This window comes from Haplochromis burtoni, unplaced genomic scaffold (genome assembly GCF_018398535.1).
Source record: "Haplochromis burtoni strain Fernald_Lab_line unplaced genomic scaffold, NCSU_Asbu1 Contig_117, whole genome shotgun sequence".
Taxonomy (NCBI): domain Eukaryota; kingdom Metazoa; phylum Chordata; class Actinopteri; order Cichliformes; family Cichlidae; genus Haplochromis; species Haplochromis burtoni.
This window is the reverse complement of record NW_024582478.1, coordinates 719,312-733,380: the sequence shown is the minus strand read 5'-3', so window position 1 is coordinate 733,380 and position 14,069 is coordinate 719,312. Positions and strand designations below refer to the sequence as shown.

General features: G+C 45.2%; 1 protein-coding gene across 5 annotated transcripts in view; it reads right to left on the bottom strand.

The window, feature by feature from the left end:
• The window catches only part of pcbp4 (poly(rC) binding protein 4), a 218,545-nt gene extending 207,164 nt beyond the window's left edge, over positions 1 to 11,381 (bottom strand). For 3 of the 5 annotated variants that reach the window (XM_042223664.1, XM_014335709.2, XM_042223665.1), the window contains exon 1: positions 10,907 to 11,381. The gene's annotated coding sequence lies outside the window, so the exon portion shown is untranslated. The remainder of the gene's footprint in view (positions 1 to 10,906) is intronic. The other 2 variants (XM_005928939.2, XM_005928940.2) reach the window with 2 other exon arrangements.
• Between the last annotated feature and the right edge of the window lie 2,688 nt (positions 11,382 to 14,069).

Sequence of the window (14,069 nt, the reverse complement as noted above, 5' to 3'; positions counted from 1 at the left end):
ACACACACACACACACACACACACACACACACACACACACACACACACACACACACACACACACACACACACACACACACACACACACAACAATCAAGAATGCAAAGCTACTAAAGGGAGAAAGTAAAGCTGGCAGTACAAAGACGACACTGTTGTGCTTCCCTGCACTTGTTCCTCTGGTTGCATGTTAGATTTCCTCCAGCACGTCAAACCCTTCTGTCCCTTCTGTGGGGCGATCGTGGCTCAAGAGTTGGGAGTTCGCCTTGTAATCGGAAGGTTGCCGGTTCGAGCCCCGGCTCCGACAGTCTCAGTCGTTGTGTTCTTGGGCAAGACACTTCACCCATTGCCTACTGGTGGTGGTCAGTGTCTGGCAGCCTCGCCTCTGTCAGTGCGCCCCAGGGTGGCTGTGGCTACCCTAAAGTGCTTTCCTTAGGGACTAGTAAAGCGCTATGCAAATTCTGGTGAACAAACCTTCAGGTGTGGAAACTCATCACCAGCCGTGATCCTCCACACAGGTGGGTGGCTTTGTAGGAGAAGTCCACAGCTGCCCTTTAAGCAAGTTTGAAGCCACAGAGCACACAGTGTACGAACTGTCTGAACACGCCCGAGAAGATGACCTTGAATATGAGATCATCCAAATGTAATGAGTTTATTGTGCATTTTCTCTTCAGATGCCCACAGCTTTTAATGACACCTCTTATTTCTGTGAGTCACTCTGTGACAGAGCTGTGCTTTCAAAAACCAACGAATCTCCCCTTTACTTCTCCAACGTTCACCTTTATTTACTGCAATGCAGCTCCGGCAAAGATGTCAGAATAGTGACGGTGTCTGGCCCGTGATGATGAGAAACAAGAAAGAAAGCAGCCGTCTTATCCCACGACACCCGCTGCTGTCAGACTCCTGCTGCAGAGCCCAGAACCTCAGTCTGAAGCTGTCTGATCTATTTCTGACTCCTTGTTCTACTTCATAATGTTTGTGTCTGAATTCACGAATATGCTGCGTTACACTTTTTGTGATGCAGTTTGTGCATGAACGTTATCAAATTTCTGTTCTTCAACCAGGGAGACGAACCCTCCTGCAATAAAGCTACCTCTGAAACCCTCACACACCTCTGCTGCCACCTCCACCTGTGTGAAAGAAAGCAAAGAACAGAGCAACGCCAATGCTCGCCCTTTAAAAACAGGTTAGGTTAAAGAAGAGAGCACAATTTTGGGGGCTTTTCTGAGGTAGAAGGCCACTAAAGTTTGCAGCACAGACGATACACAGGAGACTTGGTGGGCATCGACATCAAAGCTCAAGTCCTGGATTCCTGATAAAAGCCTGGAAATACTTGGATGGTAAAATAAAGTTTAAAGCACCCAAACACGGAGCTTTGCTCGTCCAAGGAAGCTTTGTGTTGGGAAAAAAAGAAACAAATCGATGCGAGTGTGTTTACCCCACAAGATCCTACAGCGTCACGCTTCTGAAAGATGAATTTCTTTAAGTGGAGTCGAGATAAAAACGATAAAGCGTTTCCTCAAGAAACCCCTGCAGTGCAAGCAACGTCATTAAAAGCTCCGACACAGAGCCTCCAAGTTCAGCTCTGCTCTTTGTTTCTGTACGTTTACGACACTCGCAGCAGGTAACGGCCTCAAACGCACATTTCTGCACGTGAAGAAGTCATAAGAAAAATGTGACAATTGAGTCACCTCAGCTTCATGAAAACTAAAAGGATCCATAAAATGAGGAAATGCAAATAAAAAAGTTTGTGTGTGAAAAGTGAAACACGAGAACATGTTTCAGTACAACAAGGTTTCATATCGAGCTGTCAATGCACACGACAACATTCTCCTTCTGTTAGAGCGAGACACAAACTTTAGTCCTGAAAGAAATATCTGATTCTTTGGTTCTTGAATGCGTCACTAAATCCACCAGAGAGACTCAAACTTTGTCTTTCTGCTGTTTAATATTACACAGGTGGTCCACGGCAGGTCTTAAGAGACTTTAAAAGAAAGTGTCTGAGCACAAAGCTCCGGACATCTTTTCAAAGTGAAAATATTGGAGTGAAAGACATCTGCAGGGTGAGATGTTAATGAAAGGAATCCCTCTATCTTTCAGCCTGATGTCCAACACTGCAGATATACTTTTGGTGACCCCCTCAGACCGCTCTCACCCACTGGGACACAAACACAGGACTTTAGCAGTGGCTCCTTTGATTCCTGTGAGTCTCACCGTGGTTGTGACGGTCGGGCTCGTTACGTTTCAGACGGGCGGCTGGATTGGCCGAGTCGACGCGGGCTCTCAGTCGTGTTCTGCGAGCTGCTCCTCAGCAGATTAACCTGCTGCCCTCGTAGGTGCTGTGTGTCAAAGCAACGTGTCCGAATGTTGAGCCGCTGGTATCAACGAGGTTAGAGATCTTATCCTCTTCACCTTTCAGTGGAATGGAAAGAGTACGCCCCGAGGCAGGTCAACATTTTCCATTATTTACCAGATGCTTAAAAAAGAAAAAGCACACTTTTCCAAGCCGAGCAGTCCACGCAGAGTCTTCTTAAACTGCAAACACTGCACTCATCACTGCTACTCTTACCCATCGGTCCATATACAGTGACTGGGAGAGGGGGGCAGGATGAGAGAGACCAGCATATCGCAGTGAGCTGCAGGGCGGTGCGGCGATGCTGCCTCTTGGGTGTATGCAGAGTCGGAGACCACACCAAAGTCCTCCAGGAAACGTGGATTCAGAAAATGTTTTTTCTTGAGAATCTCAACATGATTTTTCCCTTTATCTGTTTAATTTCCCACAGGTTCCTCAGTTATTCTGGATGTAACCTGCTAACCTCACTGTCCCCTCAGAGTCCACCTCACGCTCAGTCCTGTTACTGTGACTGAATTCAGATCATGAGGTTGGATTCACTCTGCAGCAGCTCCTCTGACACACACGGTGCCGACATGCGTGTGCTGCGGAGGGAACACTGATCATCTTCTTTAAATGAAGTTAAGTTCTCGTTACAGCACACGCAGCTCGAGCGTTTGCTGCCCTCGTCGTCTGTCGTCTCAGAGCTCTCTTTCCCCCTCAGGACTTTTGTGGATTTAATCAGAAAAAAAATGAAGCGATCAGTGTTTCCCGTGGATTCTCCCGGGCCGTGGATTACATGGAAAACAGCGAGCGGCCCTGACATTTTACGCACTCGCACATCCGGCGATTCAACTACCTCCCTGTTCGTTCACGTGTTCGCACACAAAGCAGGCCGGGTTAATTTGTTTACGCATCCCAGAAGCCACGTGGTCAGCCTCGGGCCACGGCTGCCCTGCACGATCCATATCTGCACCTTTGATGATCACAGAGTCTTCTCTACGATTGGTTCCACGCACGCAGCGAGGTAACAAACGCACATGAAATCAACTCTCTGCGATTAGAAATACACAAACAGACATGCTGCATCAGCCAGCTTTAGGCCCGAGAGCTCGCCGTCACCTTTCAACTCCATCGCAACAGCATAAATTAGCATGATCCCCAGAAACGTGCATGTCTGTGACTGTGTCCGCAGTCTAATCACTGCGACTAAAACATACACGCTGCAACCCTTACACACCATCCTTATCACAACAGCCACTGGTGCATTCCTCGATGGTAACAACAACAGGCCACAGGCAGTGGACGCTTTGCCCCCCCCCCCTCGCTCTCTCACTCTGTTTGTCTGCCCTATAAATAGCCCATTACTTTGAAATGCAAGTATGCTTCCTAAAATCTCCACCCCTCTCGCTCCGAGCGCGCTCCCTGGGACGCGCACACAAGCGACGCTCACCCATCTACAGCAGAGTCCAGATTAAACTCCTTTTAAAGCTCAGCGAGGACGGAGCGGCAGCATCACTGGGCCGTTTGATGTGGCTGGTTGATATGCAGCCGGCAGTGTTTGGCTGACTGAGTGACTGAGTGGGAGCACGCCGTGCACCGAGAGCGAGGCCGCTTTAACTCGAGTGCGCTGTACAGACAGACGAAATCTGTCAAACTGCATCTTCTGTCACGTTCGGCTAAAAGCTGCAGCTTAACGCTAAACATCATCAAGTTATTACGAGGCTCCTCATAATTAGTTTCGTTTTAAAACAATAAGCCACATTCTCCGGCTCCAGCTTTGCTCTTCACTCGTTCTCTGCTGAGTTCTGAACTGACGGTCGTACAGACATGACTGAACACTTGGACTCTGACGGCGTTGCAGCGCTGCATTACACGCCGAGTCTAAGAAATGAGATGAGCTGACACTAATTCATATGAGGTGACACGATCAGAGGCAAAGCTGCTTTGGCGAGAGTTAAAAATATTCCAGCTCGCTTTGTGTGAATCCTGAAAACCCATCAGCTGAGATTCTCCTGACACCACCAACCAGAGATGGACGACAAGCTCGCCGACTCCGATTGAGGGCAGCTGGGTCAGCGGCGCCGCTATGCAGGGACCAGGAAAACTAAATGTGAGAGATTGTTGGACTTCCTGGAAATTCTTAAAGTATTCCAACTATCAGCTACACTCATCCTCATCCAGCTGGTTGGTTTCCAACAACGCCATGTAAGCTCTCCCTCACATTAGAGGTGACCACAAAAATAGGTTTAGCATCCAGCGTTGATTAATGCTAACACACGCAGGTGGCTCTGTGTTCTTACAGAGTGTACAGGTAGGGCTGGATCAGGTGACCCTGAATCCTCCCTCAGTTATGCTGCAATAGGTGTAGGCTGCCGGGGGTTCCCATGATGCACTGGGTGTTTCTTTTTCACTCGTGTTAACAGTAGGGCTGCCACGATTAGTTGACTAGTCACGATTACGTCGTCTATCAAAATCGTCGACGTGTCGTTTGAAGCTTTGTAAGATCCCAAAAGACGCAGGAATAAGTAGCAGGATTTAAGAGTGTAATAACGGACTGAAACAGAAGATGGCAGCACTGCATGTACAAGGATGCCAGCTGTTAAACCCCATAGAAGAAGAAGCTGTGTCCCAGAATTCATAGCTCAGCACAGCTCAGTTTCCAACAATGGCGGCAGCTAGTTAGTTTTAATATTACTCTTATTATTCTTTCTGGGTCACAAAATAAACTTTTAACACACATTTTAGGCGAGACTGTAGCTGTGTAAACCTCAAATATCTGCTCAGTTTATCAAGACACCGCATATTTTCAAAAGCGCTCCGACGTTTTCGGAGACGAGGCTGCTGAGGGATTCCCATGATGCACTGGGTGTTTCTTCTTCACTCACTATGTGTTAACAGACCTCTCTGCATTGAATCATACTTGTTATTAATCTCTGTCTCTCTTCCACAGCATGTCTTTATCCTGTCTTCCTTCTCTCACCCCAACCAATCACAGCAGATGGCCCCGCTCCTCGCTGAGCCTGGTTTTGCCAGAGGTTTCTTCCTGTTAAAAGGGAGTTTTTCCTTCCCACTGTCACCAAAGTGCTTGATCATAGGGGTCATATGATTGTTGGGTTTTTCTCTGTATGTATTATTGCAGGGTTAACCTTACAATCCGGTCGTTAAGTGATGACGTGACGAATCCTACTTCCGGGCCTAAAGTAGTCTGCGTTTAATATGGCTTTTGTGTTGTTAACATGTTTAATGTTTTGTATTTTCTTCTATTTAATCTCAAAAAGCTCCTAAAACAGTCAGTGATCCCTGTTGACCTCCCTCGGCTTTTATTACCGCTAATCATTTATTTAAGCTCAGTTTTTAAAACCTTAGGATGTAACTACAGCCCAGCCCATGCAGCAGTATATGAATGACTAACCTCGTATTGTGGATGGATTATCTCAGTTGTTCTCCTGGCTGAAGTTTGGTCCTTTTACAGCATCCTGCCATGCGATTACATTTGTTCCTGACCACCACGAACACTCACGTTAACTTTTATCGAGTGGAAAAAAAGTTAGCTTGTTTATATTATGCTAACATAGCTGTGTCGCTAGCGGTCACGTAGCACATCATTATATACCAGCTAGCCCAACTTCAGTAACCCTACAAACGTCACTGCTGTTTAGTTTTCTGTCTTCATTTATGCTGGAAGTGATAGCAGAGCTGTACGTTTGAATTTGTTTCCAAAACCCCGCAGTCAGGACATGCTATATTGTATTTAGATAGAAGCTAGCGAGCTAACTTCCTGCTAACTTCTAACTCCGTTATGTCATAAATTACGTTTTCATGGATGCCTGGATGTTAAACTCAATTGTTACACCTGGTAGAGCAGAACGCTGATCATTTTATTAAAGATGAAAGACTTTAGACAGTTTTCAACTCTCAGTAATGCCATAGTGATCGTTTGATATATGGACCTGCAGCGGAGTTTAGGCCCAGACACGGCTAGTGACGTCAGACTTAACGACCGGATATAAAATATATGTTGTTGTGATGTATCAATAAAACTGAATTGTGTTCAGACTGAGAGTAAAATTCATTTCTGGCCCACATTTCGGTTGTGTTTACGTCACACAGCTAACGTCCAAAACGTTCATTTTTCTGTGTTTTTAGGTTTTGTAAAATTTAAAGCTTCTAGATAAACATGAAAAGAAAATCATTTAGTATTAATTTATTGATATTCATTTATTTTCTGTGTCCTTTCAATGAATTATTGTCGTTTCGTGATGATGCACATGAATAAATGTGCAGCATGTTCATAAATAGTTAAAATTCTGATAAAGAGTTCAGTATGTTTACAAGAAATCGTTGATTGATCACAAAGCACAGGGTGACATCACCACAGGCTACAGAGGGAGGAGCTGCAAAGATCTGACCCGGTCACGTCCACAGCCGAGAGGCTCACGGGACCAAGATTCAGGGCCAAAGATAATAAATAAATCATGGAGAATCATCGTTGTGTGGCTGATGGTGGATCCTCATCTCTGGTTTTTTCATGATGCATCAGGGTTTTGAACATTTCACAGTTGCAAAGCTTCCAACGCAACACGCCAACAACCAGCAGGTCTGCTTGTTTCTCCAGAGCTCAAAGTCCTCCCATTCTCTGGGCTCATGTTGGGATTATTTTGGTTAAATTTAAAAAAGTAAAAAAAACAACAACAACTTAAAAAAAAAAATAATAACAACAGCAACATATTCACGAGTTCAGGCACAGAGAGCACGTAAGCTCGACACAGAGTCACCACGCAGCCGTCACGGTCACCATCAGTAAGCAGACATCCCCACGCTGTTAGTTCCACAAAAACAAAACGTGCGTCCCGGGATCTGTTCAAGGTGGTGATGTCATCACCTGGAGCCTGACTGAGATCATTTAAAATCTCGATGCAAACGTCTCACATTTTACTGCCTCATGTTAGAGTTTAGTTGAGTTTGTATGCATTTTAAAAGGGTCCGTTCGTTCTTTGTAGATGAATAAATACTGTGGTGCATTAGTGATGCTCATATTTAAATATTCAAATAAAGATGTTTATAAAAAGCCTCTTTGGTGTTACTTTAGAGAGTCGATGATGAAAACAATTTTAAACATTTAAATGGAATAATTTACTCTGAGTGGTTTTCTTACATTTTTAATTTGAATCCAAAGATTTTTTGGTTTTTTTCCAAAGAAAAGAAAAAAGATCTCAGACTTTTATTGAAATGAACGCGCGCTGATACGACATCCCACAGTGCTGTGCATAAAAATGAACTTCTAACCAAAGGATTTTTGGACTAATAGAGGACTAATAGAGGCGTTTGTAGTATCCGTAAGACACGTGTCTTGTTGATTTGTTGTGCACGTATCATTTAAAACACAAACTCAATCACAGTCTGGACCCTGGACACAGTCTGTTTGACCTGCTCCCCTCAGGCAGGAGGCTCCGGTCCATTCGCACCAGAACCTCTCGCCATAAGAACAGTTTCTTCCCCTCTGCTGTTGGACACATGAACAATAACCATATGACTGTTCCCCGACCACTAACACATGACCCTACGCTGTGTCACTGCATCATTCCATGTTTGGCACTGATCACCACCTGCACTCATGATATATCTTTCTACGTAGCACTTTTAATTCTTATCCCTACTTTTATTTTTTCATGTCTATTTAAGTGCTATTTATGACACTATGTTTGCACTGAAGCACCGCAGCAATTTCCTAATGTTGTAAACCTGCTCAACATTTGGCAATAAACCCCTTTCTGATTCTGATTCTGATTCTGATGACGCGAGATTTCAAAGCCAGATTTCTGAAAGCGCCGCCAGCTGTTGTCCTTCGTCACGTCCGACGCGCTGCACTAGTTTGTCGGCGCATCAGAGCTGATCTGACAACTTTTTAAGCCGTCTCTGGACCATCTGTGAGTGTGCGATACCACGATCAGCCACGCCAGACTGAAAAGGCATCGCTCGACATCCTCGACTAATCCAGCAGAAAGCAGCAGTGAAGATAAAGCAGGCAGAAGACTGATGCTCTCACCGGAAACTGGCCTCGTATTCTGTAAATGTGAGGCCCGCAGACTGACACGAGTTCACTGCGCTGCTGTCACATTGCACAATAAAGCGGCTTTTAAAGAGCTCAATAAAAGCTATTTGTAAAGACAAAAATAGACCGTTACTTCTGCTGACAGCAAAGAAATGGCTGCAAACCGCTGCGAAGCGCGCCTGGAGAAAAGCGCACAACAGCAGGCTGTCAGCGCTCAGCATCGGTCACAATATTCAACGTTTTATCCTGAAAAATCCTTAATAATATTTAGATTCATGTAATATGTTTACTGGAGGGTCATGCACGTGTTTGTTATTGTAACAGCCTGATGGGTCAGAGGTGATGCAGGATCAGTCTGCTAGTTTGCATCAACTTCCAGAAAAGAAACCTGAAGTCAGATTTACATTTTGTAATTTTTTTCTTGGAGTCCAAAAGTTCCCAAAAGTATTTTTATTATCCTACATCAGAAAATTAAGCCACAGGGTTTTGGGGAATGCCGGAGCTGCAGATGGGCCTCTGAACGCCCGCGAACAAACTCAAAACTAAACGAAACAAAAGAGAATCCAAATATGAGGAACACCGATGAGACGTGTGCTGGATGAAAACGCCAGAGTCTCAGAAAGAAAAGTATATCTTTACATGCTTGTAGAATATAGAGTTTGCCTGTAATATCTCATTGCCTGCGTATGTTGACACAGTAACTTTGTTTCGATTTTGAACAATACAACTTAAATACATCAGGCAGTCACTCGAATTCCAGTGAAACAGCACGCAGCCGGCTTCTTATCGTTTCTACCTACAACTCACGGCCGTAGCTGAGAGAATCGGACTGAGCAGTAAATCAGCAGCTGAGAGGTGAGCCAAACATGTCAGCGCTGTGGATAAAACATTAGGAGATCTCTCATAAAAAAGTTAAACCATCTACATTTTTCAGAAGTAGGATCTAAAGCCAAGCAAGCTGGTGTTCCTATGGAGGGCTTCCCAACCAATGAAACGTACCGCAGCACCTCAACAGTCTCATCCGAGGCCCAGTGAACAAAAACCAGCCCGTATGAAGGTGAAGGTCACCGTGCTTTGAAAAAGCCTGATCGTTGCTAGGCTAGCAGGTGCTTTCATCCTGTCTTTTAATCAAGTCTTTGAGAGCTAATCAGCACTGGGATGGTTAATGGGCCCAGTTTATCCTGCAGGGGTTTGTGAAGGTCGTGGACTGGGTTCAGTCACAAGAGCAGGGACAACAGCGTCACATTAATAAACTGCTTGGTCAGTTTTTGCCAAGCTTTGTTGTGTTTACTTTTAATATTTCTGTGTAACTTAAACTGTTTGAATCTGCTTGGACTGTCGGTTTGTTGATTCTGAACATTTGAAGCAGTTTCCCAAAACATTTTTTTTTTTTAAAGGGAGAAAATGTTGCAGCTTCTCAAACGGTAACTTTTATTTATTTATTTTTAACCATCTGGACTGTTTTGGGGAATCTGTTCCACAGTTTTAGAAATATAATGAATATTATTGCTTTATACCTTGACTGTGACCTGCTTCTAAAGTGCTGAGGGGAAAAACACTTCTCCCTCCTGTGAAGGCGGGAGAGCAGACACTGCAAAAGGTGAATAATCACAGATCGAGCCCACAGATGCTGCCTCCTGTAGAGATGGATATTTGCATATTTCCCACTGAAATACATCCCGGATCACTCTGACTCTTTCTGCGTGAGCTTACTTTCAGCTGAGGATTATAGCTCTCCAGTGAGGACACAACGAGATCAGACCATAGCAATTACTGAGCCACAGGCCCCCATAATGACACTAACACCCACACACTTCTGCACACACACACAGAAGCAGAAGGCAGGATGTGGTTTGAGCGTCTTGTCTCCAAACAAGGCTGCTGATGTAACAACCGAACATCTGTGAGCCTTGGAGCAGAAGCAGCCATATGCCACCCAAAATTCTGGAGGAGATGGTGGGGGTGTAGGTGGGGGTGTAAGTGCTGGGGTAAGTGTCTTCTATTAGAGGGGTCGATATGAGAGTGGGGTCAGTGGAGCCTCCGGGGGCCCACCTCAGATTACTCCGGCCAATCATTTCTACTCAAATCACAGGCAAAAAATCCTGTATGAGCGCGACCCCGTCACCTCTGCAGGCGTGCACGGCGGCACGCGGACTGTCCAGCAGTGAGTGAAGTAAACACGGGGGGGGGGGCGCGGATCCAGCGCGGAACGTTCCCAACAAACGGCTCGGATCCAAAGAGCCACCGAGCGCGCGCAAGCAGTGTCTCTCTCTCTCTCTCTCTCTCTCTCTCTCACACACACACACACACACACACACACACACCGCTCAGTTCTGTGCAAGTTAAAGTCAAACAGCCCGAGCACAACACCAAAGCTCCCACCGGTAACCCACTTCACGCGTTGCGCGTCCACACGAGAGCCCGGCGCTGTCTCGCGTGCGCGTGGCTCAGCAGCACGAAAACATTTTAAAGAAACGCTCAAAGCGAAACAAGATGAGGAAGGAAGGAAAGATTTCTCTTACCGTGCAAACGAGGAGGAAACGAAGGGGAAATTATAAATCCTTAGTTTGTGCCCGCATTGTCGGACGGAGAAGGAGACGAGGAGGAGGAGCGGGCTGCTGCTGCTGCTGCTGTGAGGAATAATCCGAATGTCAGTGACAATAAACCGGAGAGCAGAGGAAGAGGAGGGGGCGCTACCACGTCCAATTAGAAACAGTGGGATTGATTGTTGCAGGAAATCAGGCAGTTAGTGTTCAGAGCAGTTCCACCCAGTCAGGATGGAAGTGAGTCGCTGAAGACTAAACACTGCCCCCTTTACATTTGATTCATAGAAATAAGGAGATGAGAAGCTAACCGTGAAGATGATCCCAGTGACCAAAGCCGGCCAGAGTTTTCATTCAGGCTCGCGTATGACGCACAGACTTCCTCCACTGTGCTGCTGAAGTCCACTCTGTGATGTGTGGAGCTGAGATTAGTGGGGCTGATTTCCATATTCAAAGCTGCTACACTCAGCATCTGCCTCCAGCTGCTGCCATCTAGCGTCGGTATAAGGTCATTAAACCGGGAGGAGTTACTGCTCTGGGCCCTAGCAGTGAATTTACAGGACATTTAATGTCACTTACATTTACTGTGACCCTACTGTAAAGAAAATATACACAAACTCTGCAATATATTTACAATAATTGCTTGCAACAGACTGTCGACCTGTCCCGGATGTAGCCTGCACCTCGACCTATGGTAGCGGGGATAGGCTCCACCCCCCCGCAGCCCTCATAAGGATAAGCGGAAGAGAACGGATGGATGGATGCTGTAAAATCCAGTTATAGCAACTTTTTGTAAATGCCGTTAATAGTTTTGTTAATTACAGTAAAGTTACTGCAAACACTTTTTCCAACAAATGACTGGCATCCACGATGATCCATCCACGGTGCCTCTGTGTTCTCCCTGCGCCTGCATGGGTTGCGTGGCACACTGGCTTCATAGATGTGACGTCTCGGATACACAAGTAACAAGTAAACCTAATTTTAAAGTTTTTTTCCTTTGTTTTTTAATTAATGCAGTTTTTTATGTCTCATTCATTACTGATTGTTATGGCTGCTGCACCTTTTATTTAGACGAGGGCTTCAAAATAACTGCCTGGAGATGTTTCAGTTATGCAGACAAATTGCAAGACGACTTTTTGACTTCTTTAAAGACCTGCAAACAGCACGTTTACAACAACTAGTAGAAGAAGCATTGTGCTAGATACTGTTATTATTCAAAGGAGCGTGAAAGTGTGCATTACAAATCACATCTAAAATGTGTGTAACACGTGATGGTCACGTGTGAAGCCTGTGGGTTTGGAGTTATGTGCAGACTAAGGTCAGTGCACCAGAAGAGAATCAAGAAAGGACCAAAATATAAATCTGATGACTTTTAAAATGGTTTTTTTGTCAAATCAACATCCGAGTGAATCCCAGACAGACAGTGCTCCGTGTGAAATGTGAGTCAGTCAAAGTGGAATATTAAGTAAAATAATATTTTTATTTAAAAACAAAAAAGATTAAAATGCTGCTCAAACTAAATGTACAGGTGAAAGCAGCCCCTCGCTGTCACATCGGCCCACCTGACTGGTTTTCTTTCTTAGCTGCTGTAATGACAGCGCTAGTTTCCTAAGTGGTGCAGTTCCTCCACTTATCTCTATTTGAGAAACGGGTGCAGAGATGAACCGTGCACATAACCAGAAGCTCTGCATGCAGTCACACTAACTTCAGGGTCTGAAAGCAAATGAGAAACTTTATTAAAACCACCAGAATATCAAACCAATTCCAAGTGGAAGCCCCGCCCAGCCAGCGAATTCAGACCCTTCATGCTGTGAGACAACAGGGCTGACCACTGGAACACAATGTCGCTAGTTTAATTTGTTAAATCATTCTATGAAGCATCTTTATGAAATAATGGGCCCATTAGAGTCAGAGATGGGGATGAACTGGAGGATGTTCACTGGCATCACAAATGATTGTCTGATGATTCCTGTGTTCATGATGTCAGAGAGCTGAAGTGGCAGCTCGTGGAAAAGCGTCGTTTACATACTTCTGTGTGCCTGACAGGTTATTACTGTATGTCTGAATTACAGAGCAGCTCTAAGAGGAAGAATAAAGAGCTCGAGCTCCACAGAGCGTCTGATGGAGGTCACAGATACAGGAACCCACCCACCAACGCATTTAGTCCTGTGACAACAAACCATAAAATCTTCAAACAGGGCCGAGAGATGAGCGGCCACCTCCTGAACCCATAACTGATGTTGGAAATTGTCTCATATAAATGTCTTCTTCAAGGACTTTCAGCAGAACGACTGCATGTCATCAAAGTCTGCACAATCCAACGGTACGTTCGAGCCCGCAGCTGAACGGGAATCAGTCCTTCGTCTCTGAGTTTTATTACCCTGTCATCATCTGTCCTTGAAGCCCCCTCCTCCATCTGACCTTATTTCATATTTTCTGAGATCGTCTATCATTCAGCTCCTGTCGGTCACAATTGAGCCTCACAGTAACCACAGTAACCAAACGCTCGGTGTCAGTGTTTGGAATGAGCGGTGATTCATTTATTTAACTCTTCATAACACAACAAGTCTTTTATATTTGGATCGTGAATGATAACACGATCAGGTAACGTTTCATCAGCAGCTTTTGTTTTCTGAACTGATGGATCTCTCCAACTCTTTTCCAGCTATATCTTTCTAAGTTTGGGCTCTACTAGAGCAGCTTTGCATTATTCATATTGGGCAATAATCCTTTAATATCTTATCCAAGCCATGCTGTAGCCCTCAGCTCAGCTTCTGTCTGAAAATAGCTATTTTGGCTCCTCCCCTTTTGAGGCTTCTGTGCCTGAGGTGACCGTGGTAAGGCTATCGCCTCTCTATGACATTATATAAAGCCAAGAACAGGCTGAAACCTGAGCGGAGGATGAGACAGGAAATGAGGAATAAGTCCTGTTTATCACACAAATACAGGAACACTTAAGAGCACACACAGAGTTAGTGCGCACTGATCGTCTCTGCCTCCACCCAGTCAGCACACAGGCTCTGACCGAGTGTGTGCGGCTAGTGTTGAAGCGGCTATATCAGGAGCCCTCGAGTGTGTGTGTGTGTGTGTTACACCTCACAGCTCACATATGAAGAGCAAAACACAGAAACAAAGGTGGGTG